The following is a 14472-nucleotide window of genomic DNA, read 5'->3' as shown; positions in this document are numbered from 1 at the left end:
CAGAAACAACTAACTGAGATTAAAAACTGTAATCACTGTGTTAGGCTTTCTCCCAGACCCACACCCTTACAGGAAGAGTGTCTGTCCCCAGGACCTGCACCTGCGCCCAAGTCCGTCACCAAGAATCCATGCGCCTGCAGATGAACACATGCGTTCTTCTCTCTCTAGTTTTCCTATTGCAGAGCTTGAACCTGAAAGGAGTATCTCCTAAATCATTCATTGTTCTTTTACTAAGCTCTTCTATTGGAATATAACATACCGGGCGCCTGGGTGGCTCAGTCGGTTAAGCGTCTGCCTTCGGCTCAGGTCACGATCCCAGGATCAGGTCATGATCCCAGGATTCTCAGCAGGGAGCCTGCTTTTCCCTCCGCCTGCCGCTTCCCCCTGCTTGTGCCGGCATTCTCTCTGTGTCAAATAAATAAATAAAATCTTTTTAAAAAATGACATATATAACAGACTTCCAGAAAGGGGCACAAATCAACGAGTTTTCCATATAGCAAACACACCCATGTGCTAGCACCTAGATAAAAAACCTGAACATTCTATGCAGCCCAGAAGCTTGGTCACTACTTCTCAAGGTTAGCACTGTGCCCTAGATTCGTTTTGCCTGGTTTTGAACTTTATATAAATAGAATCACCTGGTGTGTACTCTTTCAACTCCTTTTGCTCAACATTATTTTGGTGCGTTTCTTCCATATTGTTAATGGTTGTAGCTCATTCACGCCCATTGCAGTACACGTTCCTTCGTTTGGATGTACCAGGTGTTTATTTATTCATTTTCCTGTTGATGAACATCTGAGCTGTATCCGGGCTGAGCCTATTACAATGAGCGGTGCTATGAACATTCTTGGGCACATCTTTTGGGGAACATATGCATTCATTTCCAGTCATAAATGCCCAGCGCGGGATTGCTGGGCCACCGGGTTTGTGTGTGTTTAGGTTCAGTCCATGCCCCCCTTTTTTGATATTAAAAGAGAAAAAGAGAGTGAGGGAGACAAAAATTTTAATTATCCGAATAAAATTTAAACTCAACATTGTGTCAAAGAGAAACTTTTGCTCTGTGGTTGCACAATGAGATTTTTAAAATAGTATTCAGAGAAGTTAGATATTGTGTAATGCGGTATTTTTCAACCATTCGGCTGAAATCCACAAAAGGTTAAAAAAATTTTTTTAATTGTGATGAAACGCACATAACAAATTTACCATTTACCTATTTACAGTGGGTTTTGAAATCATTTAGTGGCTCATGATCAGAATTCTTAAGAAATGAAAAGGAATAGAAAAGCACGTAGACAAGAAAACGCATCGTGTCAACATAAATAATATTTTGTGGAACTTTTGTCATAGTTGTGTGCGCTCTGGGTCAAAACTATAAAACACGGGTTTCACTAAACTCTTAATTTACAGAGTGAAAACATCAGAGATGGAGATGATGTTTCTAAACAGCTTGAAGGCGACCGTGGCATCTTGGCTTTCGATCTGTGTGTTTTCTGGCTCTCATCTTGGCTCCTGAGATGGTTGTTGCTGATGCTGGCAGACGTACGGGTTACAAGTGGCCACATCTTCAGGGCCTCCTATTTTATTGGTGAGGAAGGACCCCCTATTCCCTGGCCCTGGAGTTGCTCCCCAGCAAGTGGCAGAAGGAGCCCGGACCCAACCACCAGCTCCCCCTGAACCTATTCAAACCCCGGGGCACCCATTTGACCCTGTCTGCTGTAGGGTCAACCAGGAACACTACAAACCTAGAAATTTAAAAGAAGAGTGGGGAAAGGACCTGTGGTTTGACATTTTTCAGAATTTTTTTCTTGTGTGTTTGTGTGTGTTAAGGGCACTTTTCAAGTGAGGAGATCTGGAGAGGAAGCGCTATAAATAGAAGGGGCTGCAGGGGGAGGAGGTGGGGGAGGAGGAAGTGTGCTCAGAACACCTGCTTGTCTCCACATCCAGGCCCCTGGTGGGGCTTTTGAGGGGGCCCTTCCCCATACCCCACCCCTGCCTCCTCTTTAGCCCATCAAAACCAGAGCCGGCGTCAAGTGCTCTGGCCTGCTCTCCATGGCCCAGCTCCAGCCAGAACCCACCCCAAGTCCACCCAAGACAGCCCCAAAGAGGAAGGGGACCCGTCCCACCTTGGGCCTGAGTACCACCTTGGTTAGCCATGTGGGCTTCAAGGACCCCTCTAAGTTAGCACCCCTGTTGCATGATGGGCCCTTCCTTCAAACACCTTTCGGGTTTCGAGTCAGGTTTTGATTTGTGTTATGATTAGGTTAATATCTCTCTCCCCCAATAAACTGTGAACTCTGAAGACAGGCCCAAGTTCCTTTTGCTCACTGTTGTAGGCCCACCTTCTAGCATAGTGTCTGCTAGGGACCGTGCCCAGTACATTGTGTGTGGGAGGAGTAAATGTAAGAGTTGGGCAGCTATCACCATTCCAGTTCTAGAACATCCACCTCACCCCAAAAAGATCCCTTGTGTCCATTTGGGGTTACTCCTTGTGCCACCCACACCCAGCCAACCTCTAATCTTCTCTCTCTAGAAATAGATGTGCCTTTTCTGAATGTTTCTTATAGATAGAATCACGAATACTTTCTCCTGGAAAATTCATAAAGAAAATGCCCCCAGAACCAATCATAACCACAAGTTTGATATGTGTACTCCTAGACATTTTTTTAATGCATTTACCTCGACAGGGAAATACACCAATCTATAGTGTTTATTTAATTCACAAACAAATGAGATTATGCCCGATGCTTGAGGAATTACGTGAAAATGTGCTTCTCCACAGATCACCAAGATGATTTCATGTCAGAACTCACATCCGTGCTCCCCTTTCTAAACCAGCTGCAAAAGGTGAGGTGACATTTGTCATTCAACCACCCCCCATCCACGAAAACACGTTGTTGGCATTGTTCACTCTGACAGGTGTCATTTCTCTGAGCCTCCTTGTTTCTATACCTTGGTGCACATGTCCACCTTTTTGTTTATAAGGCAAATTCTTAACCGTTGAATAAATGGGAGTTCTGGACTCTCCGTTCAGTTCTATTTGTTTGTCTTGCCTGTTCCCGAGCCTGGGGCGTTATGGTGACAATGACACTATCGTGGGTGGTTTCATTCTCGGTTACTTTATGGATTCTGTGGCTCTCCTGAGTAGATTCCATTCCCCCTTACAATTTCTAATTGGTTATAGTTAGTGATTAAGAAAACCATTGATTTTTATATTATGATAATATACACACAAAATTTACCATTTTAACCATTTTTAGGTGGATGGTTCCGTGGCATTCAGTACATTCCCACTGTCGTGCAACCATCAGCACCATCCATCTCCAGAACTTCTTCATCTTCCCAAGTAGACTCTGTACCCATTAAACAGTAACTCCCCATTCTGCCCCACCCGCAGCCCCTGGCGACCACCATTCTACTTTGGGTCTTCATGAGTGACCACTCTAGGAATCCCACAGAATATTTGTCCTTTTGTGACTGGCTTCTTTCACCTAGCATGATGTCTTCAAGTTTCACCCATGTTGTAGCGTGGATCTGTACTTCACTTCTTTATATTATTCAACATCCCATGGTACATATACGTCACCTTTTGTTCATCCATTCATCTGTTGATGGACACTTGGGTTGCTTCAACTTTCTGGCTATTGTGAGTTATGCTGCTGGGAACATGATGAATATTCAGTGTACGAATATCTGTTCGAGTCCCTGTTTTCACTTCTTTAGATATACATCCAGAAATGGAGTTACTGGATCATACAGCAATTCTATGTGCAATTTTTTTGAGGACCTGCCATGCTATTTTCCACCCCGGCTGCACCATTTTACATTCCCACCAGCTATGCACCAAGGTTCCAATTTCTCCACATCCTCACCAACACTTATTTTTTTTTTCCTTAATAGCCATCCTAATGAATGTGAAAGCCACTGATTTGTACATGCTGATCTTGTATTCTACCAACTACCCAATTCTATTAGCTTCTCATTTGTTGTCTTGGATTCTCTAGGTAGTTCATCCCATCACCTGAAATAGCAACAATATCTTTTTTCCCACTTTAGACTCCGGCCCCGTTTTCTTATTTTATTGTCAAGGACCCACAGAGCAAGCGTGAAGAGAAGCAGTGATGGCAGGTATCCCTTCTTTCTAGTGTCACACTATTATTTGTCATCATGATTTGTGCAAGTTTCTGGTGGATACCCTAGTTAGGGTTAGGGATGTGGCCTTTCATGCCTGGATTTCTGAGTTTTATGGACAATATTCGGCTTTGTCAAATGTTTTTTTGGGAGTCTATTGGGATAACTGTACACCTTAGGGTAGTGAACTGCACTGATAAACCCCCTAACAATAGCCCATTCTTGCATTTGTTAGACAAACCTCCTCATCATAAATTATTTGTGCTTAATGTAGGGTCCCTGGACTACAGTAGATTATGAACCCAAATGAACAAGGTCAAAGCTTAAGGGAAGAGAAGTGGTAGTGATGGATATGGGTCATGTCCTTGCCCCAAGGAGGGCACATCAGTGGGGGAAAATCCCAAAGGGACAAGGTTTTTTTCATTTCTTTCTTTTTTTAAAAAAAAGGAGGCTCCATGCCCAATGTGGAGCCCAATGCAGGGCTTGACCTCATGACCCTGAGGTCAAGACCTGAGTTGAGATCAAGAGTCGGATGCTTAACCGACTGAGCCACCCAGGAACCCAAAGGAGCAAGATTTTTTTCAAAGACCTGACCTGTTGTAACAGGTTGAAGATTTTATTCATCCAAGTTAATCTTGAGGAGAGTTCTAGGTGTGTTTGGAAGAAACACTTGGGTAAATAGCTTGCCTACCCAAGGAGAACCTAATTAGTCCAAGGGCCGGAACTGCCGGGATGCGCAGGACTGTGGCAGGGCTGGCTTCTCTATGGAATGAAGAGGAGAGGGAGGAAAGGAAGAAGGGGAAGCCGGTGAAGCCAGGCAATGCTTGGGAGAGAGGAGCAAAAGAAAACGAAGCAAACCCTGGCATTGGGCAGCCAAGGAGGACCGGTGGGGAGAGGGGCAAGTCTACTGGGCGCAGGGGCTATTTGTTGGAATTCCCTGCTGCTGATGCTACTGAGGCGTGGGGGGACCAGTTCTCTCTGCCTGGAGGACACTGTACATGTAGAGGGTAGGACTGAATGCACCTGACTTCAGACCACCCCAAGCTGCAAGGTCCTTGAGCTAACTGGGGGTGCACGGTACCAGAGCTCAGTACAACTTGCGAAAAGAAAGGTTTAATCTAGAGGCTCTTAATCAAGTACGGGTGGCTCCTTCAAGGGGTCTGTGAATAGAACTTAAGGGGTCCACAGATTTATTTTTTCAAGATTTTTTTTTATTTTTTTGTTTTTTAAGTAATCTCTACGCCCCAATGTGGGACTTGAATTCACAACCCTGAGAGCAAGGGTCACATGCTCTACCCGCTGGGCCAGCCAAGCGCCCCAGGTCCATGAATTTAAATAGGAAGAGGTTACCTCTTTATTTTTACTAATCTCTAACCGAAATCGAGCATTTCCTTCTATTAGGAACATAGGCAACAACCACTTCATTTTAGCCTTACCAAGAAAAGTAACAGAGATTTTCACACACTTGAGTTGTTGCTGGTACTATCATTTCTATTTGTTGCTACTCGAAATCACGTGGTCGCAGACCCGTGAGCATCAGAGTGGGGTAGTGCTGGACCCTAAGGACCAGACGGAAGGCAGGGGGAGGTGTTCTGGCTGCACCTTCGGGTCCCCCCGCTCCTCGCCCAGCACATTCTCTGCGCTGGACCCTGGTGGCCTGGGCAAGTACAGGACAATGTGGAAACCTGCTGCAGTCGATCAGGGGCTGGGGGAGGCACACAGCTGAGCCTGACAAACAGCTGCAAACAGTGATTCATGCTTTGAGAGTTCAGAAGAGGGCCTGGTGGAGTCAGACAAGGTTTTCTCATGGGAAGTGACATTTAAACTGACTTTTTCAGGATATATTAAGAAGTGGGCACAGGGACATAAGATTTTCCTTTAACCAGAAAAATCCCTCATCGAGTGTGTGCAAATCTCAGCTTATAGTTCGGAGGAGTATAAAGCAGAAATTTCCCCTGGCTGTGGGGCTGAAACAGGAAACCACCCAGAAACCCTCAGCAGAAGGAGGACGGGAATTCCCAGTTCCCCAGGACCCAGCAGACATTTTCACAGGAAGCACCTCTGAGTGAGGCTGCATCTGTCCCCACCTCCTGGTTGGGATGGAAGCTCTGAGCTCAAGAGTCCTTGCCTCTTGGGGCGCCTGGGTGGCTCAGTCGTTAAGCGTCTGCCTTCAGCTCAGGTCATGACCCCAGGGTCCTGGGATCGAGTCCCGCATCGGGCTCCCTGCTCAGCGGGGAGTCTGCTTCTCCCTCTCCCACCCCCCACCCGCTTGTGTTCCCTCTCTTGCTGTCTCTCTCTCTCTCTCTCTGTCAAATAAATAAATAAATAATCTTAAAAAAAAAAGATTAAATACACTTTTAAAAAAAAAAGAGTCCTTGCCTCTTTCATTTGCTAATGAATCCCAAGCACCTGTGCCTAGCACAGATCTGGCCCCCTGCAAATATTTGTTGAATGGGTGAATAAATAAAGCCACATCCTTCCACAGCCAGTGAGGGGCAGGCCATGACTCTGCCTATCTGTCTGACATATGTGTCTCCAAATCACCGCGTTGCCCTGCCCTCTAGGTGACCTAGGATGATCCCCCACCGAAACTCCCGTGGGTACAGAAGTGCTTCGCAGCATTGAGCAGGTGGAGCACCCAACACCTGGGGTGCTCAGGTGCAAACCATCTCTGCCCTCTTCTGGGCCTGCAGGGTGTTGTCACAGGGATCCCTTTCCTCAGAGTGTGGTCCAAGCTGGAAGGATGAGGTCCCAGCTTCGTGGGAGCAGAGGGCTGGGAGCATCCCCACCAGAACCTTCGTCTTTGAGTTCACAGTGGGTGAGGAAGGTCACCTCTCCACAGGGCCTGACTTGGGCTGGTCTCTGAGCCATGAAGTATAAAGCAGAGCATTTCCACCCCCTCTCTGCTCCCTCTGGTAATGTTACAGGCTGACTTTCAACCCCCAAATTTAGCTGTTGAAGTGCTAACCCCCAACACCTAAGAATATGACTGTATTTGGAGATAGGGTCTTTAAAGAGAAAATTTAAGTTAAAATGAGACATTTAGCGTGGCCCTAATCCAATAGGATTGGTGTCCTCTTAAGAAGAGGACGTCAGAACACACACACACACACACACACACACACGCGGAAGACCATGTGAAGTCAAAGAGAGGCCTAGGGAAACCACCCCTCCTGACTCACTGAGCTCGGACTTCCAGCCTCCAGAACTGTGAGGAAATGCATTTCTATTGCTTAAGCCCCCCAGCCTGTGGTACTGTTACCCCAACCCTAGCAGACGAATACAAATCATCTCCCCACATGAATTTATTCAATGAGTTCCCAGAGGACACACCCACACTTTGTCACCACAAAGGAGAAATAAACAGAAATGCCCTTCGAAGACTCATAGGTCAGAAAGGCCTTTTGATTCAAGGAACGGTTATTTGGTTATTTGGTTATTTGGTGACCTTAAGGCCTACTCAGTAAGAAAAACAGGGTTTCAGAGCCCAAATTTCCCAGAAGCACGAGCTACTCCTCCCTGATGTCAGAGGACCCACTCATGAGAGATACTGACATTTGCTAATGTCAGTTTTACAGATGGAGGATAACCACATGCCTACCCTCCCCGGGTCAGGTTAAATGGCTCATGTGTGTAGGGAGGTTAGTAGGTTTTGATGTTAAAAAAAAAAAAAAAAATCTCATGCCATGCCTTAGTCTTTTGCCAGGTTTATTAGAAACGTGCCTGACTTTATAGGACAAACAATAAAAATAAGTCCAACTTTGAAGTTTCATAAGGGTACTTGGCAGCCAGTCTTTGAACTAAATGCATTTCACTGATTACCGGGAAAGGCCTCAGAAGACTCTGGAAATGTGGCCCATCTCTCACTCCCCAGGCCACAGAGTGCCCCGCAAATAAGGGCCCCCAGCTGGGCTCTAACCCCCCCTGCATCCCGAGAGTTCAGGTGAGTTTACCAGTTTCCAAAATACGAGGGACCGAGGACCCTGCTATTTCTGCGTGAAACCCTTGCTGGGTCGTGTGCCCCCCCCCCCCCCCATCCGCACTGCCCTCCAGACCTTGGGATTTCCTCCAGGGCCCCCGGCAAACTGGCCCAGCTGCTGCTCCTTCTGGGCCTTGTTTTGCTCCTTGTAAAGTGAGAAGCATAAAAACAGCCCCGGGGGCCTCAGAGAACTCAGGGAGTCACACATGTAAGGACCCGCTTGGGACCTAGCCAGTCGCAAGTGTCTGTTCCCTTTCTTCCTGTCCCTCCTCGAGGGCTGGACTGTGGCTTCTCCTCGGCATCCCCATGTCCTGCCGCACAACATGGGACACTCCCTGAGACCAAAATAAAGAGTGTTAATGAGCTGATTGCCTCGTCTCATTCATAGTCCACATGTTTCTCATCTGTGCCGGCCCCGCTAGGACTGTCTTGAAAGAATGTGAACTTCAGGGGCGCCTGGGTGGCTCTGTAGGTTTAAGCAGCTGCCTTCGGCTCCGGTCATGGTCCTGGGGTCCTGGCATGGAGGCCCCGCTCAGCAGGGAGTCGGCTTCTCCCTCTGCCCCTCCCCCCTGCTCATCCTTTCGGTCTCCCAAATAAATAAGATCTTTTTTAAAAAAGGAATGTGAACTTTAAAACTATTTTTCTGATAAAAGTAATTCATGTGCCTTGGATTCAGTTGGACTGTGTTTACAAGAATAAAAAAGAAAAGAAATATCATAGCCAACTCCAACCCCCAGAGGTCATTGTTGGTTAATAGGCTATGATATTTCTTTCCAGCCCTTCTTCTCTGTGTACTCACATCCATTTTACTCAGTGGCCTGAGCCTTCCAGGGTTTTTGCCCCAGGCCTCTTAGTGTAAAAACTGCCCAGCTTCTAAGCCTCAAAGAAAAGACCTCACTGATAGAGCTAAATTTGATAGCGCATTCTCGATAGTTGACGTGGCCAAGCATACCTATTTACACTGTCACGCATTTCTGCCTTGCAGATAGTAAAATCTGCTCCCCCGTCAAAAACTTCAAGAAAGCTGCCGGGGTATCTGTCAGCTTGTAATGAGTACCTCTTTAAGGGAGGCAAAGAATTGAGAGGAAAGGATTTCTCCAGGTTGCCTGACGTCTTGTTCCGTGCTCTGTTATTTATGTGAAGAAATACAATCATCTTGGTTTTCGTCTGGTTGAGGAGAACCTGGCTGCCGGTCCCCGTGCCGTCCCTCCCCCAGATCAAAGGTTCACAGAGGCCGTCTGAGGGCTGGAACTCCTGTGCTTCCCAACTAATGGCCACCAATTCCTTGCTTGGCCAAAGTCAACCTGGGCACTCAGCCAGGAGGTCAGGTGGGTTTGCAAGTCTGGGCAACGTAATCGGATCCAAAGCATTTTTAGGAAATAATAACACAGAGATTCTTTGGCTCAGGTATAAGAGATCTGTGGAGTCCAGCAGGGCTGTCCTACACCTCTCTTGATTTGGGGCAGGGTCCACAATTTTGTACCAGTAGCGTAAGCAGAACCAGAGCTTTGGTGGGTGCTTCACACACCCAGTCATCACGGCTTGGCTTCCCAGAGTGGGAGCCTTTCAAGTCCTGACATCTTCCCTTAATAATTGTGCCCTCTGCAGCTCTTGTGCTGATGAGCCCAACTACCCTTCAGATATATAAGGGAGGTGTGTAAGTGTATGTTTGTACATGTGTGTTACATGTGTGGTGTGTGTGCATAAAGGACGGAAAGCAGAAAACGCTCCAAGTTCAGCCTTACAGAATTTCTTCTTGGTTAGGGGTAACTTTTTTAAAATATTGGGATTGTGAGGGGCACCTGGGTGGCTCAGTCGGTTAAGCGGCTGCCTTCGGCTCCAGCCGTGATCCCAGGGTCCTGGGATCGAGTCCTGCATTGGGCTCCCTGCTCAGCGGAGAGCCTGCTTGTCCCTCTGTACCTCTCTCTCTCTCGCTGTCTCTCATGAATAAAAGATTTAAAAAATCTTTAATAAAATAAAATATTGGGATTGTGAGAATATCCGCTTCTCTATACAACTTTTCTTCTTAATATTTAAACTCGACCCTTCACACTGAAATATACTAAATTCCTAGAATATATTTAAATGTGTGTGTGTGCATCTATGTGTGTATAGACACACGAACACACACACAGTTTCAAGCAGTGCCCTGCAGGTACGCAGTAAGTGACAGCTATTATTATTATAATTGTTACTTCGGATGAGAGTCTGGCCTTTAGAATCGAGTGGGAACAAAAACGGAGGCCCTGGGAGTACAGACCTAAGACACCCAGGACCCCGGAGTCTTCCTTTGTAAACCAAACTGCTCCCGGAGGGTAAGTCGGGTGGCGGGCTCCTGATAGATGGAGCTCTGCCTTCGCCCCCTTGTGGTGGAAGTGGAGCATTACAGGGTGCCTGGTCCGCAGCACTGAAAATACCTTTCTGTCAATGTCCGGGACCCCTGTTTTATCGCTATTAGTAAGATCACTGTTATTGTTACCCCTTATACTTCCTATTGCCTGATGGTTATTATTTATGAGGACACTATTCGCCCTATATCCTGGCACGGTGCTAAGTCAGCGCTCCACATACGCGGTGTGACTACTGTTAGCCCTGCCATTTCTAGAGCAGGAAGCTAAGCTCAGAGAGGTTGAGTAACTTGTCCAGGGCCACACAGCTCTTAGGAAATGGGCCTTAACCCCAGGCCCAACCCCTGCCCTCGACCCCTTACTCACTGCACCAAGCCCCACCACACACCATAGCTGCGTACCACAGTGCTTCTCCGTGAGTCACATGCAGACCCCTTTAAAAGAAAATACTTTCTTATGAACCAAAGAAAATTGAGACCCTTGAGAAACTTCAATGAAAGCAGACCCCTGTAACCACAGGTGGTCCCGGGTGCCATCACAGCCACCCTGTATGACACAAGAGGGAGCTTCCCCGGCAGGTGTCATCTTAGTTGGTACAGAAGAAACCTATCCATTTTTCTAGATGGTCACTGAAATGAAAACATAGCGAAATTTAATTCTCAAGGGGTGTGTGGGCAAGGCACCACCTTCCTCCCTCCACTCTGCCGACCATTTTTAAGAGACCCCAGTCTGGGAAATATTGGTTGAGAGTATGGGTAAAGAATAAAATAGTTGGTGCCACGGGGCCCCCTTAACTGTTCCTGAGTAGGGGTGCCTGGGTGGTACAGTTGGTTAAGTGTCCAACTCTTGGTTCCAGCTCAGGTCGCGATCTCAGAGTTGTGAGTTCAAGCCCTATGTGGGGCTCCGTGCTCAGCAGGGAGCCTGCTTAAGATTGTCTCCCTCTGCGACACGGGGCTCGATCCCAGGACTCTGGGATCACGACCTGAGCCGAAGGCAGATGCCTCACCGACTGAGCCACCCAGGCGCCCCAATAAATAAAATAAAAAAAAAAATAAAACAGTTCCTAAAGTAGCTGGCCCTTTAAATGTTAATAGTTTTACAAATTCTGTAAGTCTTTTCTTGGATTTCATTTGAATCTGTCTTGAAGGTATGGACCTGCCTCAGGCAGAGTCCCCTCAAGGCAGAGCTGAGACAAAGCCTGGGCCACAGTTAATCTGGTTGACTGGAAAGTGATCCAGGAGGCAGGAACAAGGGACAGCGAAGGGAGACAGAGAAGGAGACCACCAGAACCTTCCGCAGAGCGTGTAGACTGATGTCAGTTTGTCTACCTGCCCAAGGGAGCCGTGGGAAAGCTGTCCTCCCTTGCTTGCCCGCCCTAGTGGAAGGGGGCAGTGACCTTGGGCCTGATGGGCTGTGTGCTGAGCTGCTATAACAACTTAGCACAGACTGGGCACCTTAACACAGCAGACATTAATTCTCTCGCACTGCTGGAGAGCAGAAGTCCAGAATCAGTTTCACGGGGCCAAAATCCAAGTGCATTGCTCCTTCCAGAGGCTCTAGGGGAGAATCCATTCCCTGCCCCCTCCAGCTTCTGGGGCATTTTCTGGGCTCAGAGCCACATCCCCCCAGCCTCTGCCTCCTTCATGTTGTTTTCTCCTCTCTGTGTGTGTCAAAGCTCCCTCTCTGCCTCTTTCTTCTAAGGACACTTGTGATGCCATTTAGGGCCCACCTGGGTAATCTGGGATGATCTTCTGATCTCAAGATCCTTAATCACATTTGCAAGAATTCTTTTTCCAAACAGGGTGGCATTTACAGGTTCCAGGGGTCGTGACGTGGCTATATCTATTGGGGAGGGGGCATTTTTCAGCCATCCTGGGATCAAAGCAGGAGACGAGCCGAGCTTGCTGCAGGTGAGACCTGTCAGTGCTGAGCAGATGAAGGCTGGTTGGAGCCGATGCCCTCCCCCTGGCTGGGGGCGTGGAGAGAACACAGCGGAGAGCGCCCCTACCTCGGCTGCCGGAACAGGCCTGCAGTCCTTAGGAGTCCTGCGGTTACAGTTTGCCTTGGGTGAATGTCTTCCAGGTCCTGTGGCCCCTGCAGGCGTGAGGCAGCTGCCCCATGTCACTTCTGTCCAGGGATATGTAATTAAGAGAATCTGCGAGAATGCCTGGGGCATCTTTCTCTACCCATGTTTGCATTCTGCTCACCTGCCACATTACTGGGATAATTGCAGGAGGTACCTACCGGGTCGCCCTGCCTTCTCTCCAAAAAAGCAAGTCAGCGCAGACCCCCCACGCGTGTCAGCACTTCAGCTCCTACCAGGGCCCGAAGTACTTACTATGGTGCCATGGGATGGCTCTGGGATGGCCCTGTGCACCAGCATCCCTGCATTGCCTAGTCTCCTTCCCCCCCGGGGAGGGGACATATGAAGACACGAGAGACAGAGATAGAGACAGAGAGACACACCGAGGAGACTGCTAGCAAGCAGCCTAGCTCCCGGAACGGTTGTACTGCTGAGAGCTGCCAGTATGAGTCAGAGGAGGGTTTACGAGCAGCGCCTTCTCTGCCCCGAGATGTGGGGACAGCACCAGGCCTCCCCGCCGTGCTTATGTGGCTGGCTGTGTACATGAATCAAAATAAGTTAATACTGACACTCGTAATTTGAAAATGTTCCCAAATTGTAGTCTGCTTATTGCGGAGGCCATGCACCCATGGAGTTGGAGATTCAGAAGGCGCAGGAAGATGCGCACCTCCCCACACAGGTTGCTGTGTGGTGCATATCCTTGCAGGATATTTTATGCATCTATGAGCCAACACGTGTGTGCATAATTGCTTTTTTTCATTTCACCGTATCTTGGAAACCATTCCATAGGAGTTTTTAAGGAACTCTGTCCTTTCTTTTGCAAATTGCATAGTGTCTCATGGTATAGATGTGCCATAGATTATTTAACCTGGTCTTTTTTTTTTTTTTAAGTGGAGCTGGGCATGGAGCCCAACACGGGGCTTGAACTCACGGCCCTGAGAGCAAGACCTGAGCTGAGATCAAGAGTCAGACGCTCAACTGATTGAGCTACCCAGGCGCCCCAACCTGGTGTGTTAATGGACATTGCCATTGTGTTCAGTCGTTTTCAAACAATGGAGTAGTTACTTACCTTTTACAGAGGTAATTTCCAGACGTGAAAGGCAGATGTTGAAGAGATGCAGCTGCCAGCCAAGGAAAGATGCAGGGCTACCATGAGCTGGAAGAGGAGAGGAAGGATCTCTTCTAGAAGTTTCAGAGGAAACATGGCTCTTGGATGTCTAGCCTCCAGAATGTGAGTCAGTACGTTTCTGCTGTTTAACCACTCAGTTTGTGGAACTTCATTATGGCAGCCCCAGGAAACGAATACATACACTGTCTTAAATTTCATCACCAATAAATATCACAGATTTTTTTAAATTTTTATTGTTATGTTAATCACCATACATTACATCATTAGTTTTTGATGTAGTGTTCCCTGATTCATTGTTTGTGCATAACACCCAGTGCTCCACGCAGAACGTGCCCTCTTTAATACCCATCACCAGGCTAACCCATCCCCCCCCAGAACCCTCAGTTTGTTTTTCAGAGTCCATCATCGTCTCTCATGGTTCGTCTCCCCCTCTGATTTCCCCCCCTTTATTCTTCCCCTCCTGCTATCTTCTATTTTTTTTCTTAACATATATTGCATTATTTGTTTCAGAAGTACAGATCTGTGATTCAACAGTCTTACACAATTCACAGTGCTCACCATAGCACATACCCTCCCCAATGTCTATCACCCAGCCACCCCATCCCTCCCACCACTCCAGCAACCCTCAGTTTGTTTCCCGAGATTAAGAATTCCTCATATCAGTGAGATCATATGATACATGTCTTTCTCTGATTGACTTATTTCACTCAGCATAACACCCTCCAGTTCCATCCACGTCGTTGCAAATGGCAAGATCTCATTCCTTTTGATGGCTGCATGATATTCCATTGTGTATACATACTAC

This window comes from Zalophus californianus, chromosome 3 (genome assembly GCF_009762305.2).
Source record: "Zalophus californianus isolate mZalCal1 chromosome 3, mZalCal1.pri.v2, whole genome shotgun sequence".
Taxonomy (NCBI): Eukaryota; Metazoa; Chordata; class Mammalia; order Carnivora; family Otariidae; genus Zalophus; species Zalophus californianus.
Note: the sequence above shows the minus strand (reverse complement) of the source record.